This window comes from Lygodium microphyllum, chromosome 3 (genome assembly GCF_053477565.2).
Source record: "Lygodium microphyllum isolate KBCC chromosome 3, Lygodium_microphyllum_v1.1.10, whole genome shotgun sequence".
NCBI classification, from domain to species: domain Eukaryota; kingdom Viridiplantae; phylum Streptophyta; class Polypodiopsida; order Schizaeales; family Lygodiaceae; genus Lygodium; species Lygodium microphyllum.
In genome coordinates, this window is record NC_141137.1 from 109515638 (window position 1) to 109540486 (window position 24849).

The following is a 24849-nucleotide window of genomic DNA, read 5'->3' on the forward strand; positions in this document are numbered from 1 at the left end:
CCACCCTTCCGTAGGATGGACCTACGTCATGTCCATCGCACTTTCCTCAGTTTGCTTTAGTTATCTAATTACCTACCACATTATGTTTTGACATGCAAAAGTAGCTTCCTTAATTAATCAAATTAGTCACGGGTTCCTTCACGTAACTTAGGCACTAACACAAAAACAATGTCAAGCAAGTTCCTTTTTCTCAAATATCTGTTCTTTATTTATCATAATTTTGGAGTACATCGATTATCGTGCCCGAAGGCTATCCCAGCAATCTACAGGATTTCTGCTCCAAGTTCCGCCCGTGGACTAGTATATGGGTCTCAAGATCCCATCTCGAGTCACGTCGGCCTCTTGTGCAGGATCCGGAGGCAAGGAATTTACAGCCAAATCCTCCCCTGGCACCCAAGCATCCTCCCGCTCCAAGCAGCACCCACGGAGAGACCTCTTGCGGCGGGTTAGGTCCATATATCCAGCACGGCTAACAACCCCCTTGGATAGGGCCAGGCAGACAGTCAGACGTAACTATTCATGCCTCTCCCTCCAGGCTTTTACCCTGAAGCATAAAGTGTTTTTCTTTGAATTAGTTCCTTGAGCAAAGAGATCAAATAATATACCTAAGTGTACAATCATGAACATTTTGGAGGCCGTTTGTACAACCAACTGCTAAGGTGTGATTCCTTTTTCTTGGATGCTCCCAGCATCCAATCCTAGATCGTTCACGACTTGGCAAGATCCCAATAGTCTCAAACAAGATCATGCAAGCAAATGTTTTTGGTAAGTTAACTTATGTTGACTTGCTCTTCCCCTTGAGTTTTACCTTATGGTATCTTAACCCTAACCCAAAGAATTAACTGGTTAACCAAGGCAATAGACATGCCTTATTCACAACCCAACCAAGGGTCTTTTGTTCTTCCAAGTTCAATGTGGTACTATGCTGAGTTTTTCAGTCATCCTTACCCATCATGCACATGGTGCATTTAGTATATTTGTACATCCTAAGCGACCTTTAACTTTGGCAACGAATACTTATTCCTAATGCATCAGATCACATGTGACTTGCATATATGAAAGTCTAGGTTTCTATCCATCGATGCAATTGCATCTTACGAACGGAAACTATCATTTCATGTGTTCCTTTTAATCATGATTGCAAAGCATGAATTCTAATTGACTATTCATGCACTGAACTGGTTTAAAAGCTATTATTTTATGTGAAATAATGCAAAAAAATTATCATTCTATGTGTGTAAAAGTTATCATTCCATGCATATAAACTTATGTGAACTCCATTACCATTTCATGCATGCAACCTAGCACTTAGAGTAAACAAAAAGTCCTAAGGCTTGTTCTTGTTCCATGCATGTAACTACCCCTTTATTTCTTCTTCTAGAAATAATACAGAATATGCTTAATCAACATTGATTATAAAACCTAGGATATTCAAAAGAAACCTGGGTTTGATTCATGATCGTAGGGGCATTTGTTGTGTTGGTCGCTCCATTCACCTCTCCCGCATTACCGGTAACCAATGGTAGCTTTGGCGCTTACACTTCCTGCAACTCTCTTTTTGGGAGCCATTTCCGTGCAGAGTTTGGATAGTCCCGGGCTTCAAGACAACAAGCTCGGGTAGGAAAGGTCGTGAGAATGGGTCCTTCGCCGAGGGGGTGGCTTGAAAAAGATGGCTTCACGAACGCAACTCCTCAGCACGGCCCTCGATACCTTCTCTACTCACCAACCCTCACCTACTCTCTTTCTCCCTCTCTCTCTCTCTCTCTTCTTCTTCTTCTGTTTCTCTTCTTGTCTCTCTCTCTCTCCCCTTCCTCTTCTACTGCTTTCTCTCTTCTTCTCCTTCTTCTCTTCTTCTTCTCCTTCTCTCCTTCTCTCCTTCTTTTTTTTCTCTTCTTCTTTTTCTCTTCTTCTCCTTCCCTCTCTCTCTCTCCTCTTCTTCTCTCCCTCTCCTCTTCCTCTTCTACTTCTTTTTCTTTTCTTCTCATTCTTCTCTTCTTCTTCTCCCTCTCTCTTCTCTCTCTTCTCTTATTATCTCCCTCACTCTCCTTCTGTTCTTCTCTTCCTCTCCTCTTCCTCTTCTATTATTATTCTTCTTCTCTCTTCTCTTTCTCTCTCCCTCTCCTTCTCTCCTTTTGTTCACAAGGGGGCTTTCACACATTGGCCAATGAGGGGAGGGGGGAGGTTTCAGTCGGAAGACCCAGGGAGGGGCGCTCTTGCTGCCGCACGGAGGGGGGGAAGTTTCTGTCGGAAGTCCCAGGGGCTGCTGCTGTCACATGGAGGGGGTGCTGGGCAAATTGACGAGGGGAGGGAGGTTCTCCTCCTGTAGACAAGCTGGAGAGGGGGCACACTATGTGTAGACAAGGGAGGGGGAGGAAGCTCCCTTTATAGGAGGGGGAGGAGGGTGGCATGGCCGCCACCCCTCCCACTTGGGGGGCTACATGCCCCCCATTATCTACACTTCACTCCCTCTTTCTCTCTCCCCAATGTACTATCGGCAGGGAGAGAGAGGGGGATTTAAAAAATTTGAACTAAGGTTAATTTTTTAGAAAATAATTTAAGGGGGGAGTTTTTATGGGGAGCACGAGAATATTACATCCTCTCCCCCTTAGAGGAATCGAGATGTCCTCATCTGGAGAAGACCTAGGGGTATTGTTGGTTGAGAGTATCTTCATCCATCCAGGTGGCATCCTGTTCGGGATAATATTTCTACTAGATGAGGTATTCTCTCAAGGTCCTTGACCTCAAATGCCTCTCCCTAACATCTAGGAATCTATCAGGCCGTAGCTCAAGGAATCCTTGGCTAGGCATTACAATTTGCTAGTCATCAAGTACATGATTCGGATTAGGCAGATTCTTTTTCAATAGGCTAACATGGAATACATTATGAATCTTTAGGGTTGTGAGCAGCTGTAGTTTGTAAGCATTAGGTCCTAGGCACTTAATGATCTTATAAGGTCGGCAATACCTCAGACTTAGCTTCTTGTACTCTCCCAAGGATAGTGAACTCTTTTTAGGACGTACGCAGATGAAGACCATATAACCTTCAACGAAGGATCTATCTTGCCATTGCAAGTTAGCATAAGCCTTCTGTCTATCCTTGGCAGCTTGAATGTCTTGTCTTATTGACTTGATTTGATCATCCATGTCTTCCAGCATCTGCCTTGAAGCTTTTACCCTCAAAGTTGGATCCAAGAAGCTCAAAGGGGTACGATAATTGTGCCCATACAATGCTTGAAAAGGGGTCATCTGAATACTCTATTGGTAAGACGCATTGTAGGCAAACTCGACCAGTGGCAAACATTGAATCCACTTTTTGGGTTCGCGATAGCAGTATGCTCTAAGCATATCCTCAATGACTTGATTGACTCATTTTGTTTGACCACTAGTTTGGGGATGGTAAGCTGTACTGAAACAGAGTTGAATTCCAATAGCCTCAAAGATAGTCCTCCAGAAGTGTGATGTGAAGAGAGAGTCACGATCACTAATGATTCTTCTGGGTAACCCATGCAATTTGAATATTTCCTTGATGAATAATCTTGCGATGTCTGAAGCTTTATAGTTTTTCTTGACAGGGATGAGATGTGCGACCTTGGTGAGCATATCTACTACAACCATAATAGAATTGTATCCTCCCTGAACTTGGGGTAGGCCCACAATGAAGTCCATACTAATGATCTCCCATTTCATTTGTGGGATGTCAAGTGGTTGCAATTTCCCAGGCATTTTGACATGTTCTACCTTAATGCATTGACAAGACAAACATTCCATGACATATTTGAGAACGTCACCCTTGAGTCTTTCCCATAATAGCTCTTTCTAACCTCATTAAGGGTCTTGGCATAACCAGGATGTCTTAAGAAAGGGGAGTCCTGGGCTTCCCAAAGTATCTTCTGCTTGAGAGTTTGGCTTGCACGGATACATAATCTTGTTTTAAAGTAGACAAGTCCACTATTGACAGAGAATTCTTAATAGTTCGTCTTTAGCTTCAGGTCTTGATCTTTGATGGGGATCTCCCTTAGCATTTTCTGATAGACTAGGTCATGATATGCCTCTCCTTTAGCTAGCTCAAGCATCGGGTTGTTTGGCATTGATATCTTTGTGGCTAGAGACCTTGCCGTTGATGGATCTTGCAAAATAAGATAATTTAGAAATGCCTTGTGACTGAGAGCATTGGCAACTACATGCTCTTTTCTAGGCCTATATTTGATTTCAAAATCATATTCTTCCAGCACTTCGATCCATCAGCGTTGCCTCATATTGAGCTCATTTTGGATGAAGATCCATTTAAGACTCTTGTGGTCCATCACTAAGGAAAATTTGTTACCTAGTAAGTAATGTCTCCAAATTTTGAGAGCATGGATGACAACCAACGGCTCCAGATCGTGGGTAGCATAATTCCTTTCATGGCTCTTCAATTTTCTTGAAGAATATGCTATGGGATGACCTTCTTACATAAGTATACATCCCAAAGCAAGTGTGCTAGCATCATTTACCACTTCAAACTCCTTACTAAGATTAGGAAGTTTCAGGATGGGTGTTGATATTAAGCTTTGCTTTAGTTTGTCAAAGCTGGTCTGTTTGATAGTTGACCATACAATTGCTACTTACTTCTTTAGTAGCTCAGTCAGAGGTGTTGCAATTAAGGCATAATCTTTGATGAAAATCTTGCACCATCCTGTCAACCCAAGAAAACTACGTATTTCTTTAAGTTGGTGTTGGCCATTCCAGAACATCTCTGCTTAGCTAGATCTACTGAAATTCCTTCCATTGATACAATGAATCCCAGATATTCAATTCGTCACTTGAAAAATGCACACTTCTTCTTCTTGGCATAAAGCTTGTGTGCTCTCATTGTTTCAAGAAAAATGAGAAACTGGGGTTCATGATCTTTTTCCTGTTTAGAGTAGACTAGGGTATTGTCAAAGAAGACGAGTACGAAGTCATCAAGATAGGGCCTAAAGATATCGTGCATTAACTTGTTTAAGGTAGCAGGAGCATTCGTCAGCCCGAATGACATCACTAGGAATTTGAAGTGTCCATACCTTGTACTGAATACAGTCATCAAGATATCTTCTTCCTTGATCCTTATCTGATAATATCCAGATCTGAGATCTATCTTAGAGAAGTTCTTTGCTCCTTGAAGGCGGTCAAGTAATTCATCTATTCTTGGAATGGGGTATTTATTTTTTATGGCTGCTTGATTCAACCCTCTATAGTCAATGCATAGACGAAGCGTTCCATCTTTCTTCTTTTGGAACAGCACTGGAGCTCCCCATGGTGAATTGCTAGGATGGATGTAGCCTTGGTCTAACAGTTGCTTGATTTGCTCTTTCAATTTGATAGCTTTTGGAATGGACATCTTATATGGCCTCTTTGCGACTGGTGCAACTCCTAGCACAAGTTTGATTTCATGGTCGACTTCCCTTTGAGAAGGAAGTTCTGACAAATCTTCAGGAAATACGTCTGCGTATTCCTTTAACCATGAAGGTTCTTCCCCAAATTCTTGATTCTGATCTAGCTTATTCAATTTAATCAAATAGACAGGTAGGCCCTTTCTAATACCTTTTATTATCCACGTTGCTTTTGCCAACTGTATCTTTGGCTTATCGGCCTCACCTTGAGTGGTGACTAGTTCCCCTTCAGAATTTCGGAAGGAGACTTGGCCCTTTCCATAGTGGATGTGGGCATCATTGGGTATTAACCAATCCATTTCAAGTAAACATTCGTGGATACCTAGGTTCATTACCTTGAATCTCACCGAAGTTGGCTTCCCACCCAGTAGGAATTTCACCTTAGCAGTTTTCCTGGTACAAGTGACCTCACGACCATTTGCTAATTCCACAAGAAAAGTAGGTGCATCCATTGTGGCTATTCCTAATCTTTTTGCAAGATTGGTGAAATGAAGAAATGTGTACTGCCACAGTCAATCAGGGTTTTGAAGCTTTTACCTTGATAATATGATGGAGTTTGGATCACCAAGAATTGGCGATTCGGTTCTTGTGAAGAACGGCGTGAACCGTTGCCCTCTCAATGTCAACATCCATGGATGGATCCTCTTCATCGTCCAGCTCTTTGTTGGAAACACTGGAGGTTCTCCCCCTGGCCATAACGGTGGTTCCTTGGCCATGAGCGGCTCTATTTTGACCTTGAAATTGCCCTTGGTGATATCCTCTGCTAAGCTTGGGACATTGCCTCTTGAAGTGTCCGGGTTCGTTGCAATGGAAGCAACGTGGGTTGCGGTCATTACTTTGTGTAGGAACAAAGTTGTTGACAGCATCGGCCCTAGCTTTCTTTCTTTGGCCCTGATTCTAACCTTACGCTCTCTTAGTCTGAGCCTTAGGCATACCCTTATTTTGATCTCTATAAGGCCAAATCCTGTTATTTCTTGGTTTGGTCTGCACCTCCTGTATTATTGGAGCAACTCAAATGAGTGCATCTTGTAGGTCCGTTGGACGCATTGATTCCAATCGGGTGTTTATGGTTGGATTCAACCCAGCACAGAATTTTGACACCTGTTGTGTCATATCCATTGGAGGCGCATACTTTAGGAGTGAAACGAACTTTGAATAATATGCATCAAGGGATAATCCTAGCTGCTTCAAGTCATAGAATTCATTCATCTTTTGTGTGTGGTAGGCAGGTGGCAGATACCTCCCTCGCATAGCTTCCTTAAGCTTATCCCAAGTGACTGTCCCCTCCGAGATCACTTGGTCTCTGCACCATTGTTTCCACCAAAGTCTCGCTTCACCTTTAAGCTTAAGTTTGGTGAGCATGGCTTGGATAGCAGGTGCAGTTCCTGCTGCCTCAAAATAGTCTTCCATGGACTCAATCCTGATCTTAGCGTCAGCTTAAACAATCCTTCCCTTGCCATCAAACTCAGGTGGCTTAATTTGTTTGAGAAGAAACTTCTTCTCTTGAATCATAGCTATACTTAGTGCAGGAGTCGGACTTGGAACCTACACTTGGGATTGCATCTAGACAATAAGATTCTTTATGTTGACAACTTATCAAACGTTTCCCATATTACGTTAATACGACTAGCATAACTTTTAGCGAAGTGTTTTAATCACTTAACACCTTAGCTAGCATTTATAATCAAGATAGACAATAGTAAAAAGTCATATTCATTCATGAGGGCATAACCCTTTTGAGTACATTTATTTTGGATAAGTAGGACATGCTAGGAAAAATAGGATTGTGTTACAATCGGCTATAGGGATGGAATAATAATATGGAGCGGAGTCATGGATTTTCAAGAATCGGTAAGTCATAGGAAGCTTGGGGTATCCCTTCCTTTGATACCCATTCTTCTCATAGCACCTTAACACTTTGATCCTGTTAGCAAAGATCACCCGGGTCACTTCTTCATAGACATACTTGTTGTGCTTGACTTGCCGACCGCTAACATGCAAAGTTGCATTTGCGTGAGCTTCGACAAAGATGAACATCTTCACGATCTTTAAATCCTCCATCCACTTGATTCTCTTCAAGTTAGCGAGTCGGTGGGTTGCTATGTAGTATATTCTTGAATCTCCCATCCATCTCCGCTCCACATATAGGGGTGAAGGATTATAGATGCGGTCCAGTATTCATCATGCCTAGCCTCTGACGATAATCCAAAGCATGCATTATAGTCATGAACATGACTTGGAACACCAAGAATTTGCTCCATGCTTCGTGACTCTGCAACCCAGCATCCATAAGTGAGTAAAGAAATATTTTCAATAGAAAACACTGCTCTATTCCACTCACCTTCCCTTGATTATCCCCTTATTCCCTTTATTTTCCTCCGTTAAGTTCCCTTGTAATCTTAGATCCCATTGGTTTGCTCTGATACAAACTATAACGTGTCCACTCGTCTGCTCGTGGGACACGTCTTAGCAGCCCATCAGGAAGAGGGTCTAGAAAGCTACGCCTAGCACTCACAAGCAATGTCATAGGGCTTGCGATCTAGCTTCCCGAGTCTACCCCGAGTGGAAGTGTCCTGCCGTTCCCACGTAGGATCGACCTAAAGTCAGGGTTCCTTTCCTATATCAGCAAGGTCTCTATGAAGTAGCTAGCGTCGAGCTCCAAATGAACAACTTTGCGTGGGAACAACAGAGTCGAAGTGAATTCATGCTGTACTTGGTTCATGGAGAATGAAAAACGAGAGGGATGCAAAGCTCAACCTCTCTGCAATAAGGCATAGTCCCATTCCTTTCCCCTAAGACAACATAAATCGGGATTCTAACCCTAGTGATGCTAGGACTTCATAGTCTCATTATCTTGTCTTTTGAGAAAAGTTCCTAGCTAACTGGGACCACCCTTCTGTAGGATGTATCTAAGTCACGTCCACTGCACTTTCCTCAGTTTGCTTTAGTTATCTAATTACCTACCACATTATGTTTTGACATGCAAAAGCAGCTTCCTTAATTAATCAAATTAGTCACTGGTTCCTTCACGTAACTTAGGCACTGACACAAAAACAATGTCAAGCAAGTTCCTTTTTCTCAAATATCTATTCTTTATTTATCATAATTCCGGAGTACATCAATTATCGTGCCCGAAGGCTACCTCAGCAATCTACAGAATTGCTGCTCCAAGTTCCGCCCATGGACTAGTACACGACCCTCGAGATCCCATCTCGAGTCAAGTTTGCCTCTTGTGTGGGATCCGGAGGCAAGGAATTCATGGCCAGAGCCTCCCCTGGCACCCAAGCATCCTCCCACTCTAAGCAGCATCCACGGAGAGACCTCTCGCGGGGGTTAGGTCCATATACCTGATGTGACTAACAACCCCCTTGGATGTTGAGATATCGAGTTCCACTTGTGATATGCCAGGGTGACCGTTGTGCATTTATGTCACCAACTTGTTAGCTGTAGATGCGGTTGGTACACCGCCCATGAATAATAGCTAGATGACAGCTATCCTTATCTACTCTAGTTTGTGGCTCAGTTAGTATGCCACCTTAGTTAGTTGAGTTTGGTTTGAGACCCATATATAGGGTTCTTCTATTTCTATGTACTTGAGTTCTTTTTTGGCTTACACAACTAAGAAGAGGAAAACTGTTTTCAGCCTCTACATATGTGTGTATTCCTCCATTGTGCAAGCAAGAAAGCTACAAGTGAGACTCTTTCCTTCTCTCCCACAATCTTGACATGGTATCAGTGTTGGGGGTAAAGGCGCCTCCGCCGTGCCGCCCCGTGTATTACTACACTGACAGTACCCGCCACTGCACACTGCAGGTGGCGGGCGCCCGTCACGTCACTTTATTCTTTATTCTTTTAGTGACAGTTTGAATAAAGGAAGGCCCGGTCACACATTGTGACTGTTGGAGTTCCCATTTCTTGTCTCTCTCTTTCTTGCTCTTGCTCTCCCGCCATAGCTCGCGCGCAAGCTTCGATCCTTCTCACCTTTCAACTGGTATCAGAGCTTGGCATTCTCTTGCTCGAGCTCGACTCGGTGCTTCCCGACCTTCGCATCGACTCGCTTCACGCATTGGGTCTCCATCCCGGCAGCCATAGCCGACCTCTTGAGCTCCCGACTCTCCCGGCTTCCCGAGCTCTATCCTGGCCTTCTTGAGCTTCATCAGGGCCTTGCCCTTGAGGTATTGCTTCAGCATTTGCAGGCATTTGAGTGTATTCTCAGATTGAAACAGGGCAGGAACAAAGGGCAGCCACTCTTCTTGAGCTCCATAGCTCATATCTTCCCTCCCCTTTGCATTGGGCCTTCATGGCTTGGTATGTGCCTACCTTGGGCCATCATTGAGCCCCCCATTACCCCCTTTTCAGCCCATGTGGAGCAGCAGCAAGTTCAGCACCAACAGGGCAGATTGCATCATTTTTTTCCAGGCTGTGAGCACTCATCTACTTCAGCTCCACACTTGGCCATTGCTTCTTGCTCTCTACCTTGATCAAGAGGGCTATAGACTTCGTGTTTGATGTCATTCAAGCTTTGGGCATTGGTCTTGATCATTCGGGGCTGATTTCTTCAGATTTGGGACTGTCATAAACTGTCATAACAGGCTGAAAACAGGGCAGCACCATTGGCATTAGCATTTGTTGCTTATACTCCATTCCGGTTCTGCTATTTGATGCCCGTATGCGGTCTACATGATGCCTAGTGCCTTGGGAATGTATGCACATGATTATGCCATGATTTTGGCTTGAAATATTGGCTGATTTGGGACTGTTATTTACTGTTATACAGTGCTGGAAACAGGGCAGCCACACTTGGCATTGGCATTTAATGCTTATACTCTACTCCGGTTACCTTGTTTGATGCCCGTATGCGGTCTACTTCCTACCCGGATGTATTGGGGATGTATGCATTTGGTTTGACCATGATTTTGGCTTGAATTTGGGGCTGAAATCTACTGTTTAGAACAGTAAATACATGCTGGAATAACAGTGGGCTGAAGGTACTTTACAGGCTTTGGCACTTACCTACCGATACCGGATGTATGCTTTGAGCTTTGGCATGATGTCTCTGACATTTGGGGACGGCTTGGAGCATATGTATGAGATTATGGGATGCTTTTGAGCTTCGCATTAGCTCCGTCTTCACTGGCATTTGGACCGACTTGGCATGCTCGTGGACCGCCTATGCCTCATGTCTCTGCTTGACAGTTAGGCTTTTGCATTACATGCTTTGATTCGTGACATATGCTATTTGGTTCGTGTATGCCATACCGACATTTGGAGCTTGGATTTGGATGTATTTGAGCATTCCCGGCTTACTTGATCACTGATCTTGGTTGCTATTTGGATGTCATTGAGTTGACCGAGAGCTTATTTGGGCTTATGTATTGCTTCATGGTTAATACGACCGGTGCTTCATGTATGTCATGCTCTCTCGGATGCGCTTGATGCATTGACAGGGTCACTTATCACTGGTGCTTTCTCTTGGGTTGTTTGAGCTTCTGAGCTCGCTTTGTACGCCTTTTGTGCCAGTGGGAGCATTTTACATGCTTCCTTGACCTTTGACAGTTGCATGCTATTGGAGCACTTACATGTATTTGGAGCAGTTTATGTCTTGAGCAGCTACATACACATTGAGACTTTGGGATCATACTCCGATCTTTATGGATATGCATTGATGTACTCTTGGTTCACAGGATGCTTATGAGCTGAGTCTCATATTTGGATCTTTCTCTTTGAGCAGATACCTATTTGTGTCAGGTTTTGGCAGTTACAGGAACACTTTGCCTAGAGTGTCTGGGGGTGTGCCTTTCACTGGCAGATGTTATTTTGACATGCTTGGTGTTGAGCTCATGTTCTTTTCACTGTCATTGGCCTTGCTTATGTCCATTTCATGCCGGCTTTGGACCTAGCATTGTTTGCTTGACATTGGATCCTATTTTGGGACAGTTTGCTCTCTAGACTGCATACCTGCAATTTATTACAGCAAGCAGTTATTGGTGGACTGAGGTGTATTTTTCATGCTGAAATATCCTGATTTGGTGTACCGCACCTAGTACTAAGTGGGCAGCCACTTTTGGCACACTTTGCTCGCCCTTTGGACCCCGTTTTGGTCATTTTTGGGCAGTTTCTGCAGTAAAACAGCAAGCAGTTTTGGACTGTTTGGGCATTTCCAGCCTGCATAATGGCGTCATCTTCGCATGATAGTGCCATCTTTAACATTACAAAGTTGGATGGTACCAACTACTCTTACTGGAAGAGTCAAATATGGCAGGTTTTGGTGCAGAAATCTCAGATTAAGCCACTTCGGTTGAGTGGGGAGCAGCCTGAAACTATGGACAATGACGACTGGCTTGAACTTGATGAGCTATGCAAGTCCACGATTGTATTGTCTCTCACTGAACAGGTACATTATAATGTATTTGAGGAAGCACAGAGTGCATGGGATCTATGGAATAAGATCAAGAATCTTTATGATAAGAAAAGTCCGGCGAGTCAGATGTACTGGTTGAAGCAGCTTATGGATCTGCGCATGAAGGATAATGCGACTATGTCTGCTCACTTGAGCCAGTTCCATGCTATACTGAAGAACCTGACTTCGCAGGATATCACCTTTGGAGAGGAAGTAACTCCTCTTTTCTTGCTTGGAACTCTGAATGAGTCATGGGATGTATTCCGCACTGCTCTTTGTGCCTCTAGTGCTACTCTAAAATTGGAAGATGTTGAGAGTGCTCTTCTTCAGGAAGAGGTGAATCGCAAAAACTTGGATGCCTCTCGTGGTAGTCATGCTTTGACAGTTAGAGGCAGGAATGACAGGTATGACCGTGGTAATGGCCGAGGCCGTGACTCGCAGAAGGGTCGGTCTAAATCTCGTGGTGGCAAGTCGCGTAGTAAGTCGCGTGGACGCAATGCAAATGTCACTTGTCATCATTGTGGGAAAAAGGGCCATATTAGACCACAGTGTCATGAGTTGCGCAATGAGAAGCGCAAGGATAAGGGGAAAGATAAAGTGCAGGAGAAGTCCTCTGATCGCAGCATAGTACCTGCGAAGTCCAACGTCAAGATTGAGGAAATTAATGTCACGCAGACTGAAGAGTCCGATGGTGGTGATGAGTTTATACTTGCAGCTAGTTCTTCTGATGCTTCACACTTGACTGAGACACCTAGTATGTATGCACAGTGCTGGTTATTGGATTCAGGTGCGTCCTTCCATGTGACGCCTTACCGTGAGTGGTTTCACTCTTACCGTACTGTATCTGGATCAGTCAGACTTGGAGATGACAGGTCTCTTGATATTGTGGGCTGTGGAGATATTCAGTTGCAGTTTTCCACTGGCAGTTCCTTTTTGCTCAGGGATGTACGTCATGTACCTGCGCTTACGCGTAGTCTTATGTCTGCAGGACAGTTGGATGATGCAGGATTTCATGTCTGTTTTGGGGATTCTGCCTGGAAGATTACCAAAGGCAGACTTGTGCTTGCTAGAGGCGCCAAGACTGGCAGCCTCTATCCTCTTGTTGTATCTGGGTCTTCTGTAGACCATGTTTTGGCAGTGGGCTCTATCCCACATGTATCACTTTGGCATGCCCGTTTGGGGCATATGTCTTTGAAAGGAATGAAAATGTTATCTGGTTTGCAGTATCTTCCGCCTTTGGATTATGCATGTTTTGACTCGTGTGATCATTGTCTTTATGGTAAGCAGAATAGGTCTACGCATAAGAAATCGGGTAGGCCACGCATGAGTGAGCCCTTGGCATTGGTGCATTCCGATGTTTGTGGGCCTATGCCTTGCATGTCTATGGGTGGCGCGAAGTACTTCGTTACCTTCATTGATGATTTTTCTAGAAAAGTGTGGGCTTATCCCATAAAGCAGAAGTCCGATGTCTTGGCAGTTTTTCAGAGATGGCTTGCTCTTGTTGAGAACCAGACTGGGTATAGGCTGAAATGCCTTAGGACAGATAATGGGGGAGAATATGTCTCGCATGCTTTTGAGCAGTTTTGTGATGACAGGGGTATTAAGCGTCAGTTGACCGCCCCTTACACCCCACCCCAGAATGGTTTGGCTGAGCGCATGAACAGGACTATTCAGGAGCGTGTGCGCTCTATGCTTAGCCATGCAGGCCTACCCCCGAGTTTTTGGGCTGAGGCAGTTAGTACGTCAGTGCATGTCATAAACCGATCGCCTTCCAGTGGATTGGATTTCCAGGTTGCAGAGGAAGTTTGGGCTGGTAAGCCACCCTCTTATGCGCATCTCCGTGTCTTTGGATGTGAGGCATTCTGCCATGTGCCCAAGGACAAGAGGAGTAAATTGGATCCAAAGAGCATTAAATGCATATTCCTTGGCTATGGTGAGTCAGGAGAGATGGGCTATCGCCTATGGGATCCGCAGGCGCGGAAAATAGTACGCAGCCATGATGTCGTCTTCCATGAAGACAAGATGCACAGGCAGCCTGAGAAGGTGGTTGAGATCCGCAGAGTGATCTTTCAGGAGGAGCCTAAAGCTCCAGCACAGCCAGTAGTACAGCCTGCAGCAGTTCCTCCACAGGGCCAGGATGTTGGACAGGTAGTTAGACAGGCAGGAGAGCCTGTGGTGAGACGGTCTGCTAGAGATAGACGTCCACCTGACAGATTTCAGCCCTCTATGCATTATGTTTTGGTTACAGATGCAGGAGAGCCTTTCACTTATGATGAGGCTATGCGCAGGGGTGACAGTCACTCCTGGGAGAGGGCTATGCAGTCTGAGATAGACTCCCTGCATAAGAATGAGACTTGGGATTTGGTTGCCTTGCCTAAGGGCAAGAAGGCTTTGCCATGCAAGTGGGTGTACAAGCTGAAAAGTACCCCTGGACACCCCAAGCCGGCATACAAGGCTAGATTGGTAGCAAAGGGTTTTAAGCAGGAACATGGTGTGGACTTTGATGAGGTCTTCTCTCCTGTGGTTAAGATGACCACCCTGCGCTTAGTCTTGGCTTTGGTTGCACAGCTTGACTTAGATCTATATCAGATGGATGTCAAGACGGCTTTTCTACATGGGGACTTGCATGATGAGATCTATATGGATCAGCCTAAGGGCTTTGCAGAACCTGGCAGGGAGCACCTAGTGTGCAAGTTGAAGAAGAGCTTGTATGGCTTGAAGCAGGCACCTAGGGAATGGTATCATAAGTTTGATGCCTTTATGCAATCACAGGGCTACAGCAGGAGTGCTATGGATCCGTGTCTTTACACGAAGAAAGCCCGTGATGGCAGTTTGCTTATCTTGGTACTCTATGTTGATGATATGCTGATAGTAGGGAAAGCTCATGATGAGCTAGATGCTCTTAAATCTCAGCTGAAGAAGAGCTTTGAGATGAAGGATTTGGGACAGGCCTCACATATACTTGGGATGCGCATTAAGCGCGATAGGCATCAGGGACTTTTGTATCTCTCACAGCGGGAGTACATTCATAAAGTCCTTGAGCGCTTCCGCATGCAGGACGTAAAGCCTATTGGCTGTCCATTACCTTCTTATGTGAAGGTATCACAGGCCGATTGTCCGCAGACAGATGAGCAGAGGGCCGAGATGGCCAAGATCCCTTATGCATCAGCCGTGGGCAGTTTGATGTATGCCATGATAGCCACTCGTCCAGATATTGCACATGCAGTTGGTGTTGTGGCACGCTATATGGCTACACCTGGCAGCAGACATTGGGATGCCGTGAAGGGTATCATGAGGTACCTGAAGGGCACAGCAGATATGTGTATTTGCTATGGCAGCCAGGATACAGGGGTCGTGGGGTACACTGACTCCGATTATGCAGGACATGCAGATAGTAGGAAGTCCACTTCTGGCTATGTATTCACCTATGCTGGAGGGGCTATCTCTTGGATGTCCAGGGTTCAGAAGTGTACGGCTTTGTCTACCACTGAGGCCGAGTATGTTGCAGCCACTGAGGCTTGCAAGGAGGCCATATGGTTAGGCCGTCTAGTTGCTGACCTTGGGATTGATGCTACACCTACACTGCATTCGGATTCTATGAGTGCCATTCAGTTGGCTAAGAATCCGGTCTTCCATGCGAAGACGAAACACATTGAGGTGAGGTATCACTTCATACGTGGTGTTGTGGAGGACAGGTCTGTTGACCTTGTCAAGATCTCCACTGACGAGAATCCTGCAGATTTGCTCACGAAGAGCCTCACTACTGAGCGCTTTGCCTTCCTCAGGAGGTTGATGGGCGTTGGATGAGATGTCACCTTTCCTCATCCCTTGTACCTATGTACATTTGTACTGTCTTTTCTTTTTCTTTTCTCTCTCACTAGGGCAGATTCGCCTTTAAGTGGGAGGTTGTTGGGGGTAAAGGCGCCTCCGCCGTGCCGCCCCGTGTATTACTACACTGACAGTACCCGCCACTGCACACTGCAGGTGGCGGGCGCCCGTCACGTCACTTTATTCTTTATTCTTTTAGTGACAGTTTGAATAAAGGAAGGCCCGGTCACACATTGTGACTGTTGGAGTTCCCATTTCTTGTCTCTCTCTTTCTTGCTCTTGCTCTCCCGCCATAGCTCGCGCGCAAGCTTCGATCCTTCTCACCTTTCAATCAGAGCCTGGCTCGTGGTAAGGAGCTCAAGAAAGCAAACCAAGTTCGTGGTGTTCTGGTAAGAGGACCAGTGTTGCTTTCATTTGTCGAGTTTGGGAGCAAGTCTCTGCAGGTAGCACAGCCGGAAAGTGCAAGAGTGCATTGTCTCAGATTGAGATACCCTTCGTGGTGTAGCAAGAGGGCAGTATATGTTGTGGGACGAGTCTTTAGCCCTTGGTTGTCCTGTTTTTTTTATTCGAGGCCATTTCGGGGCCTATTTTGGAGGCAGAAGTTTTTCGCACGTACTCAGGAAAAGGTCCTGTTTTATGCTGTGCAACCACTGTTCTACAAGTCGGTGAAAAGTTACAGTAGAAATTGCATCGTATGCCTGTGCGCAGAGACATTGGGAGTTACAAAATTATCATTGTTTCCTGTTGATGCAAAATCGTCACTAGGAAGTGACTGTGTGGTCAAATACCACTTTCGTCAATTTTGCAGATTTGCCCTTATGAGGCTGAAGCTGTGTTTTTTGCAGTGACAGAATTTTTTGCAGTGTTCTATAATGGCGTCTGATTCTCTTTCATAGATTGTCACTGAAAAGCTTAACAAGAACAACTTCCAAGCATGGAAGTTTAGAATGACGAATTTCCTTATGGGAAAAGGATATTGGGAATTCGTTGCAGGAAATGAAGAAGAACCAGTTCTTCCTGATGTTCCTAATCAACAGCAAATGCAGGCATTTAAAGAATGGCATGAGAGAGCCAGAAAAGTTATGTACTGGCTATCTATCAGTATTTCAGACTCTACGATTGTGCATATTCAGGATGCAAGTACGGCAAAGGAGGCATGGGATACTTTGTCAAAAATATATAGTACAAATATGCAAGCCAGGAAAATGCAGATCAAGCAAGAGTTGCACAATGTGCAAAGAGAAAGTATGAGCATCAATGACTACCACATGAAGGTGAAGAAGATTGCAGATGCACTTGCTTCCATTGGGTCACCAGTGGAAGATGATGATTTAGTTTCTGTGACCTTGAATGGTCTAGGAAAGGATTATGCACAGTTCCGAACATCCATTTCCGTCCGTGAAAGATTTCCTGATTTTGAGGAGTTGATTGCTCTTCTAATTTCTGAGGAGCAGAGAAATGGTGGTGCATCTTCTTCAGGAGGAACTTCAAAAGAAATTATCTTCTACTCAAATGCTGGAAGAGGTAGAGACAGAGGTAGAGGAGGCCGATCTGGAGGCCGTGGTAGAAATCAGAATATGCAACAAACTCAAGAAAACTAGTCCTATGGAGGAGGATGTGGTAACTCTAGAGGCAGGGGGAGCCAAAGAGGTCATGGTGGATGGCAAAGAGGCCAAAATGCAAACAACAATGTTGAATGCTACTGTGGTAAAATGGGTCATATGGCTAAAGACTGCTATAAAAAGAAGAATGACATCATGAATGGAAAACTGCAATAAGGGAATTATGCATCTTCTAGTAGACAGGGTGATGACAGAAATGAGCATTTGTTTATGGTGCAGCACATGACCAATTCTGTGACAAGTGCAGAAGAAAGAAACGATGTGTGGTATGTTGACTCAGGTGCATCAAACCACATGACAGGTAATGCAGAATGGATGCAGGATGCAAGGAAAATGGAAAAACCAAGATTTGTGGAGACTGGTGATGATACTGCACATCCTATTGTGCAGATTGGAAAAATTCCTTTGTCTATGCAGGATGGGAAAAAGAAATACTTATCGGATGTATTTCATGTCCCGAATATCACCAAGAACCTGGTTTTTGTTGGTTAAATGGTTGAGCAGGGCTTGCAGGTCAGATTTAATTCTCATGGATGCTTTGTTGAGGATATGAAAAATAAAGGTCGCTTGATAGCAAAAGGAAAGAAGAAGAGCAGAATGTTTACGTTGGATGCAGACATGCCTGAATTGAGTGCAGCAATGTTTGCACATGGGACCGGTGTAGTTGCAGATATTGATATCTGGCATAAATGCATTGGTCATGTTAATGTACAATGACTTAAATCAATGCAGGCCCAAAATATTGTTGCAGGATTGCCTAAATTCAAGGTTGCAGAAATGCATAAGGTATGTGAAGCCTGTCAATTTGGAAAATAGGCAAGGAAACCATTTCCTAGACATGTTCAAGAGAGTAAGAAGCCATTGGAATTAATCCACTCTGATGTGTGGACTACTAAAGCTGCATCTATTGGAGGCTGTCATTATTTTGTCACTTTTATTGATGACTATAGCAGAAAAGTTTGGGTGTATTTTATGAAAAAGAAAAGTGAAGTGTTTGAGCATTTCAAAACTCTTAAAGCTATGGTTGAAAAAGAAATGGGCCTATAAATAAAATGCCTAAGGTCAGATGGAGGGGGAGAGTACCTCTCAAAATGAGTTTGCAAGGTTCCTGCAGCAGCATGGCATAAAGCAGCAATATTCATGCAGTCATACCCCACAACAAAATGGAATTGCAGAAAGGAAAAACAGGCATATTGGAGAGGTATCTCGTGCCATGCTCAATGAAAAAGACTTGCCAGATTTTTACGGGGCTGAAGCAGTTGCTACAACAGTCTACATAATGAATAGGATTCCCATGGCTGCAATACATGGGATGACTCCAGAGGAGAGGTATACTGGTAGGAAACCAGATATTTCTCATTTGAAGATTTCTGGTTGCATTGCCTATGTTCATGTGCTAGATGAGTTGAGATCCAAGTTCGATCCAAAAGCTGAGAAGTGCATCTTTATTGGTTACTCTCTGCAGCGCAGAAAGGGTATAGATGCTATAACCCTTCTACTCGTAAGTTTACAGTGAGCAGAGATGTTATTTTTTATGAGATGAGTAGCTGGTATAAACTAGTAAATGTGATTGATGATGTAGATGCACAAAATGGTAATGCTGCACAGAATTCACAGCAGCAGTCACAAAATATTAGTAAACCTAGAGTGTCCTCTAGCAGTGGTTCACATTCTTCGCCATGGACAGGCAGATTGAGATCAGGAGAATCTCCTCACAACAATGCAGATAGTGGTATGCAGGTTTCACGAAAAGGAAAAGAGAAGGTAGATTAGCCCATGTTTGATGTGAATGCAGGTCACTCTTATGTGGATGGTGAATCCAGTGGCTCAGAACAGAGCATTGATGATGAGTTGGGTATTCCTTCTATTGTTACACCTAGAGTAAGGAAGACGAGGGATGTTTTGAGAGCACCTGGGAGTAAACCTACTTTGCACAGGTCTATCAGAGCTAGGTATCCTCTGGATAGGCTGAAATATGATGGATTTACAGCCATTCACTATGCCTATATGGTCAAAGTGATACAGGAACCAGACTCCACTTCTTTTGAGCAAGCCATGGGAAAAGAAAAATGGGAGAAAGCCATGGATGAAGAAATGGATGCCTTGGAAGCAAATGCTACATGGGAATTGGTACCTTTGCCTAAAGATAAGAATGCAATTGGTTGTAAGTGGGTTTATAAGGGGAAGCACAATGCAGATGGTTCTGTGAACAGATACAATGAAAGATTAGTAGTAAGGGATATGCACAAACATATGGCATTGATTATGAAGAAACATTCAGTCCGGTTGCAAGGATGGCAACCGTAAGAGTAGTCATTGCTATGGCTGCATCAAAGGAATGGTCTTTACATCAGATGGATGTAAAGAATGCCTTCTTGCATGGTGATTTGCAAGAAGAGGTATATATGGAGCAGCCACCAAGTTATGTGCATGCTGTTCATCCTGAGTTTGTTTGCAGGTTGAAGAAAGCCTTGTATGGCTTGAAGCAAGCACCTAGAGCATGGTCTGACAAGATAGGACAGTATCTTATCACTATTGGCTTTCAGATTTCCAAGGCAGATTTCTCACTTTATGTGAGAGAAACAGAGAAAGGTATTATGCTGCTTGTCATTTATGTTGATGATTTGATTATCATAGGTGATAGTGATATCCTTCATGTGAAAATGCTATTGAAGCAAAAGTTTGAGATGAAGGATTTGGGAGAGCTGCATTATTTCTTGGGCATTGAGGTGATTAGATCCCCAAGTGGGATACGGATCTTGCAGATTCAGTATGGATTGGACATGCTATCCAAATATGGGATGACAGGCTGTAATCCTATTTCAGTTCCTTTGGAGCAGAATGTGAAGCTGAGTGCAGATGCAGGTGAGCTTCTCAAAGACCCTACTATGTACAGACGCATAGTAGGAAGTTTGATTTATATGACTATTACCAGGCCAGATTTGAGCTATGTTGTTGGATTGGTAAGTCAATTTATGCAGGCTCCAAGGAAACCGCATTTGGATGTGGCTAGACGCATACTCAGGTATGTGAAGTCCACATTGCAGTATGGACTATTTTATGAGACTAGGGTTCAAATATAGTTGCATGGATACACTGATGCTGATTGGGCTGGTAGTATTTCTGATAGACGATCTACCAGTGGAAATGTGTTCTATTTTGGGAGTGCTGCAGTCACTTGGAGCAGCAAGAAATAGCCTACAGTTGCCTTGTTGAGCACAGAGGCTGAGTACAGGGGTGCAGCAATGGCTGCATGTGAGGTAGCTTGGTTGCATAAGCTACTTTATGATATGCATCAGCCCCTACAGATGGGCCAGTTGTCATTTATTGTGACAACATGAGCAGTATACACTTGGCAAATAACCCAGTCTATCATGCTAGAACAAAGCACATTGAGGTGCATTATCACTATGTGCGGGAGATGGTTTTACTAGGTCTTACTGATCTAGTTTATGTCAGCACAGAGGATCATGTAGCTGACATATTCACGAAGGCATTGGGCGCAGAGCAGCTGCGCAAGTTTAGAGACCTACTTGGTGTGCAGGAATTAGGATTGAGCTCGAGGGGAAGTGTTGAGATATCGAGCTCCACTCGTGATATGCCAGGGTGAGTGTTGTGCATTTATGTCACCGACTTGTTAGCTGTAGATGCGGTTGGTACACCGCCCATGAATAATAGCTAGATGACAGCTATCCTTATCTACTCTAGTTCGTGGCTCAGTTAGTATGCCACCTTAGTTAGTTGAGTTTGGTTTGAGACCCATATATAGGGTTCTTCTATTTCTATGTACTTGAGTTCTTTTTTGGCTTACACAACTAAGAAGAGGAAAACTGTTTTCAGCCTCTACATATGTGTGTATTCCCCCATTGTGCAAGCAAGAAAGCTACAAGTGAGACTCCTTCCTTCTCTCCCACAATCTTGACATTGGATAGGGCCAAGTAGACAGTCGGAGGTAACTGTTCCTGCGTCTCTCCAGGCTTTTAACCTGAAGCATTAAGTGTTTTTCCTTGAATTAGTTCCTTGAGCAAAGAGATCAAATAATGTACCTAAGTGTACAATCACGAACATTTTGGAGGCCGTTTGTACGACCAACTGCTAAGGTATGATTCCTTTTTCCCAGATGCTCCCAGTATTTGATCCTAGATCGTTCGCAACTTGGCGAGATCCCAATAATCTCAAACAAGATCATACAAGTAAATGTTCTTGGTAAGTTAACTTATGTTGACCTGCTCTTCCCCTTGGGTTTTACCTTATGGTATCTTAACCCTAACCCAAAGCATTAACTGTGTCAAGATTGTGGGAGAGAAGGAAGGAGTCTCACTTGTAGCTTTCTTGCTTGCACAATGGGGGAAGACACACAAGGGTGGAGGCTGAAAACAGTTTTCCTCTTCTTAGTTGTGTAAGCCAAAAAGAACTCCCTTACAAAGAAATAGAAGTACCCTATATATGGGTCTCAAACCAAACTCAAATAACTAAGGTGGCATACTAACTGAGCCACAAACTAGAGTAGATAAGGATAGCTATCATGTAGCTATTATTCATGGGCGGTGTACCAACCGCATCTGCAACTAACACGTCGGTGACATAAATGCACAACGGTCACCCTGGCATATCACGAGTGGAGCTCGATATCTCAACACTCCCCCTCGAGCTCAATCCCAATTCCTGCACACCAAGCAGGTCTCTGAACTTGCGCAGCTTCTCTGCGCCCAATGCCTTCGTAAATATGTCAGCTACTTGATCCTCTGTGCTGACATAAACTAGATCAATAAGACCTAGTAAAACCCTCTCCCGCACATAGTGATAATGCACCTCAATGTGCGTTGTTCTAGCATGATAGACTGGGTTATTTGCCAAGTGTATACTACTCATGTTGTCACAATAAATGACAACTGGCCCATCTGTAGACTGATGCATATCATAAAGTAGCTTATGCAACCAAGCTACCTCACATGCAGCCATTGCTGTACCCCTGTACTCAGCCTCTATGCTCGACAAGGCAACTGTAGGCTGTTTCTTGCTGCTCCAAGTGACTGCAGCACTCCCAAAAGAGAACACATATCCACTGGTAGATCATCTATCAGAAATACTACCAGCCCAATCAGCATCAGTGTATCCATGCAGCTGTATCTGAACCCCAGTCTCATAAAATAGTCCATACTGCAATGTGGACTTCACATACCTGAGTATGCGTCTAGCCGCATCCAAATGCGATTTCCTTGGAGCCTGCATAAACTGACTTACCAATCCAACAGCATAGCTCAAATCTGGCCTGGTAATAGTCATATAAATCAAGCTTCCTACTATGCGTCTGTACATAGTAGGGTCAGAAGCTCACCTGCATCTGCGCTCAGCTTCACATTCTGCTCCAAAGGAACTGAAATAGGCTTACAGCCTGTCATCCCATATTTGGACAGCATGTCCAATCCATACTGCCTCTGCAAGAGCTGTATCCCACTTGGTGATCTAATCACCTCAATGCCCAAGAAATAACGCAGCTCTCCCAAATCCTTCATCTCAAACTTCTGCTTTAATAGCATTTTCACATGAAGGATATCTTCATCATTGTCACCTGTCATAATCAAATCATCAACATAAATGACAAGTAGCATAACACCTTTCTCTGTTTTTCTCACATAAAGTGAGAAATCTGCCTTGGAAATTTGAAAGCCAATAGTGACAAGATACTACCCTATCTTGTCAGACCATGCTCTAGGTGCTTGCTTCAAGCCATACAAGGCTTTCTTCAACCTGCAAACAAACTCAGGATGAACAGCATGCACATAACCTGGTGGCTGCTCCATATAGACCTCTTCTTGCAAATCACCATGCAAGAAGGCATTCTTTACATCCATCTGATGTAAATACCATCCCTTTGATGCAGCCATAGCAATGACTGCTCTTACGGTTGCCATCCTTGCAACCGGACTGAATGTTTCTTCATAGTCAATGCCATATGTTTGTGCATACCCCTTGACTACTAATCTTGCCTTGTATCTGTTCACAGAACCATCTGCATTGTGCTTCACCTTATAAACCCACTTACAGCCAATTGCATTCTTACCTTTAGGCAGAGGTACCAATTCCCATGTAGCATTTGCTTCCAAGGCATCCATTTCTTCATCCATGGCTTTCTCCCATTTTTCTTTTCTCATGGCTTGCTCAAAAGAAGTAGGTTCTAGTTCCTGTATCACTTTGACCATATATGCATAGTGAATGGCTGTAAATCCATCATATTTCAGCCTATCCACAGGATACCTAGCTCTCGTAGACCTGCGCAAAATAGGTTCACTCCCAGGTGCTCTCAAAACATCCCTGGTCTTCCTTACTCCAGGTGTAACAATAGAAGGAATACCCAACTCATCATCAATGCTCTGTTCTGAGCCACTGGATTCACCATCCACAAAAGAGTGACCTGCATTCACATCAAACATGGGCTGATCTACCTTCTCTTTTCCTTTTCGTGATACCTGCATACCACTATCTGCATTGCTTTGAAAAGATTCTCCTGATCTCAATCTGCCTGTCCATGGCGAAGAATGTGAACCACTGCTAGAGGACGCTCCAGGTTCACTAATATTTTGTGACTGTTACTGTGAATTCTGTGCAGCATTACCATTTTGTGCATCTATATCATCAATCACATTTACTGGTTTATACCAGCTACTCATCTCATCAAAAACAACATCTCTGCTCACTATAAACTTACGAATAGAAGGGTTATAGCATCTATACCCTTTTTGCTGCAGAGAGTAACCAATAAAGATGCACTTCTCAGCTTTTGGATCCAACTTGGATCTCAACTCATCTGGCACATGTACATAGGCAATGCAACCAAAAATTTTCAAATGAGAAATATCTGGTTTCCTACCAGTATACCTCTCCTCTGGAGTCATCCCATGTATTGCTGCAGTGGGAGTCCTATTCATTATGTAGACTGCTGTAGAAACTGCTTCAGCCCAATAAAAATCTGGCAGGTCTTTTTCATTGAGCATGGCACGAGACACCTCTCCAATATGTCTGTTTTTTCTTTCTGCAATTCCATTTTGCTGTGGGGTATGACTGCATGAATATTGCTGCTTTATGCCATGCTCCTGCAAGAACCTTGCAAACTCATTTGAGAGGTACTCTCCCCCTCCATCTGACCTTAGGCATTTTATTTGCAGGCCTGTTTCTTTTTCAACCATAGCTTTAAGAGTTTTGAAATGCCCAAAAACTTCACTTTTCTTTTTCATAAAATACACCCAAACTTTTTTGCTATAGTCATCAATAAAAGTGACAAAATAATGACAGCCTCCAAGAGATGCAGCTTTAGTAGTCCACACATCAGAGTGGATTAATTCCAATGGCTTCTTACTCTCTTGAACATGTCTAGGAAATGGTTTCCTTACCTATTTTCCAAACTGACAGGCTTCACATACCTTATGCATTTCTGCAACCTTGAATCTAGGCAATCATGCAACAATATTTTGGGCCTGCATTGATTTAAGTCGCTGTACATTAACATGACCAATGCGTTTATGCCAGATATCAATATCTGCAACTACACCGGTCCCATGTGCAAACATTGCTGCACTCAATTCAGACA